Source organism: Callospermophilus lateralis, chromosome 9, assembly GCF_048772815.1.
Source record: "Callospermophilus lateralis isolate mCalLat2 chromosome 9, mCalLat2.hap1, whole genome shotgun sequence".
Lineage (NCBI taxonomy): Eukaryota > Metazoa > Chordata > Mammalia > Rodentia > Sciuridae > Callospermophilus > Callospermophilus lateralis.
The window spans coordinates 88,414,882-88,418,739 of NC_135313.1; positions in this window are offsets into that span (position 1 = coordinate 88,414,882).

The following is a 3,858-nucleotide window of genomic DNA, read 5'->3' on the forward strand; positions in this document are numbered from 1 at the left end:
AAATTATGGTATTTGCAGGTAAATGGATGGAGCTGGAGACTATGTGCTAAGCCAAATCCCTCAAAAAAAAAAAAAAAAAAAAAAAAAACCCAAAGGTGAATATTTTCTCTGATAGGCAGATGCTAATTCAGGATGAGGGGCATTGTGGCTGGGGAAGAATAGAGGTGTTTTGGATTAGGCAGACAGAGTGAAGAAGGGAGGGGAGAGGATACAGGGGTAGGAAAGATAGCAGAATGAATTGGATATTATTACCCTATGTACATACATGATTACATGACCAGTGTGATTCTACATCATGCACAACCAGAAGAATGAGAAGTTATACTCCATTTATGTATGATGTGTCAAAATGCATTCTGCTGTCATGTACAACTAATTAGAATAAAAAAATAAGTTTAAAAAAAGAAATATTGTCATTATTAGATTTGGGGATAGACTATAGGAATTAGTGATGAATTAGACGTGGGAGGATGAAAACAAGGGAGGGTTCAAGAAGAACTCAAGGTTCTGGGTTGAGCATTGGTGGATGAAGATGCACTGGATGGGATTAGAGGATAATTTGCAAGAGGGACATCAGAAAGACAATAAGAGCAAAAAATAAGACCCAGTCATTGCACAAGGGATGACATTGTTAAGGAGAGTTTTCAAGACAGTTTCCCAGTCACTGGATAACTTTGTTTTTTGACCTCTTCTTCCCTCTGCCACCACTTCAAGTTGCTCCCTGAACGTGGAGTCCCATCCGTTTCACTGCAGGTTCTCAGTTTCAGAGGATGTCAGTATGGTCTGTGCATATCATAGTTGCTCGCTCAGACAGCACCAAAATGGGCTTAGTTTAACTGCCCAGTTGATAAATTCATATCCTAATATTTTTCTATAAAGACCTTGTAGTTCACTGGCTGCTCCTTCCACCTCAGTCACACTTTGGGGAGGTTGCCATTGATTGTTAAGTATCCTGATTTACTTATTAGATTGTTAAATTTGTCTACAAAAGCCAAATGCAGTAGAGAGAGGAATAGAGAATTTTCCTATGTGACTTATGTCCAGTTGGGTCTGAAACAATCAGGCGGTCCTACAAAACTGTGACTTATCTGAGTGACTTTTCCTTAGTCCTTTTACTTTGACATGGATCCTCCAGGATAGACCTAACAAGTTAAAGGGTCCTATTAATTCTCCCTAGGACATCAGAAGATTCTCCTCAGAGTAAACTTTCTCTGATTTAAAAGGGCAAATCACAGCCTCCCCTTCCAGGACCCTTCCTAAATCTGACTATGCCTCTCAACCAAACTCAGCAACCCGTCTCCCCTGGAACCTACAGGACTATTTTTCACTCTTTAAGGTCCAAAACTGCCAACACCCATCGAGAATTGCTTGCAGCATCTCACTTTGCTCCTTCCTCAAATGTGATTGCATTCTCCAGGTTTCCTACAAAAGCTTCAGTCAGTTAAGCCTCTTAAAATTATTAATAATTTAAAAATATTATGTAGTCATTTGAGTACAAGCCAGGAATAATTTGGCAATACATAAAACCTCAAGGGAAATTTTAACCAAACCATTCAATCAATATTGTAATGATATCGGAGCTTCATGAGGAAAGTGACATTTTTCAGGAACATATGCTACTAACTGTGGATACTTCATTTTAGGCATGTGCTGGCCTTGGGAATACAGCAAAGAATAAGAAAATGTCCTTATATTTGATTGAGTTTAGCCTAATGTAGGGACACACACAGTTCAAATGTTATTATTGGAGTACAATGGCAGGAGCCCAAATTGGGGGAGGGAGTGACCAAATCCATCAGTCAAGAGATGCTATAAAAGAGATGCTGCCATGACTTATTTTGAGAGAGATGTGACTTCAGTGATCATCTGTAACCTCTGATTTCAAGTTCATATTTGCTAAAATTGTTCTCATTCAAAAGCTGTTAGTGGGGCTGGGGTTGTGGCTCAGAGATAGAAGGCTTGCCTAGCATGTGTGAGCACTGGGTTTGATCCTCAGCACCACATAAAAATAAAATAAAGTAGCTGTGTCCGCCTATAACTAAAAAAAATAAATATTAAAAAAGCTGTTAATGATGATAATTATACATTTGAACCCACATATAATTATGCATTATAAGTGACATACATTTCTTATATATATGGGAATTCTACAAAAGCTTACTATAGGGGGAAAAATGTTCCATGGCTTTGAATGTATGAAACCCTGTTCTGGATAATAGCTAACTATTACTTATGGAGGTAAATTCAGTGAGCACATGGCCTGGCAGACTGAGCCTGTGCCTTCCCCCTGTAGCCCTGAGCCATCTAATCCCAGTCAAGTTTTGTTTGACCTTCCCCAGGACTCCTGAACCAGGTGTGGAGAGCAGTCCAGGTGGGAAAGAAGGGAGGGCCACTAGGATATCACCAGAGAGACAAGAGATTTTTATCTCATTTGTAAATAATTGCAGATGCCAAGAAAGAAACCGCAACCCACCTTAGTCAGGTATCAGATGGGCTGGAAAGAACTCCCCACAGCTATACTTAGCTGTGTCCGTTGTCAGCAAAGTAGGGAAAGTCTATTTGGTTGTGCAAGCAAAATGCCAGCCAGGTGCAACTCCTACAAGGAAGTGCTAATGATTGGTTGAGCTCTCACAAAGAACCCAGGATCTCTCCCTCTCTACTTTTAAAATTTTTATACCCATCTTTTTAAAAATATTTTATTAGTTATTGATGGACCTTTATTTATTTAGTTGAGAATCAAGCCCAGTGCCTCACACATGCTTGGCAAGTGTTCTACCACTGAGCCACAACTCCAGCCCCTAGCCTCCTCTTTAATTACTAATTACTATCTCAGAAGAACCACATGTGTTTTACAAAGTGCAAAACTGATGTTGCATTAAAGTGGATCCATTTATTAGAAGACTAGTTGAAAAGATCTGGGCTAAAGGTAGAGATCTGTGTGTCAATCCCAAACCATAGGGGTGGATAATTATCCCTGGAAAGCAATAGACCTTGTTATTTTTATTACACTCTGTCAATTAATCTTTAAATCATGACGACCCACCTTTTCCCAATTCTATTTCAATGTTTTGATATAACTTTCATTATACTTCTCTCAAATTATCATTACTTATTATTCCATTTTGACAATGTCTAACTTCTTGCCGCCCATTTCCATTATTTTTCCTATTTGACTGCTTTCGTGACTAAATTTCAATTAGAATTTAAAACATTTCCCAAAATGGCATAAAAGTCATAAAAATTAAAGTCTAAGAAAGTGAAAGGTTGTGGAACTTATACACTGCCAGTCAGATTATTTTTCTCAAACCTTATTGGGGATTCAGGCACTGTGACAGGGAACTGGAGACATAAGTAAGATATAGTAGTTGTGGGGGAGTGTGGCTCAGTTATAGAGCATTTGCCTCACATGCGTGAGGACCTGGGTTCAATCCCCATCACTACAAAACAAACAAAAAAATAACAACAAAATCTGTGTTTATATAGTGTATATATATATGTGTGTATACAGCATATATGCATGTATACACACTATATATGTATATATATGTATACCTGTATGTATTGTGTGTATACAACAAAAATAATAATAATAATGTGACAAGTGCAGTGACCTTTACTTTTATAGTTTACCCTAAGAGCAACAGGTAGAAATATTTAACTCTAAATCCGAACCTGTGACTACTAAGTCATCATCAGGCACCATACTATATTCTGTGGAGGATATAGAAATCAAGGACCTAATTGAGTCATAAAAAGTAAGCACACACATAATTATTAAAATCACAAGAGTTCTTGAGAGACACAGACCAGGAGAACAGAGAGATAAGTATGTAAAGCTTTTTTCCAGGAATTGGCTCA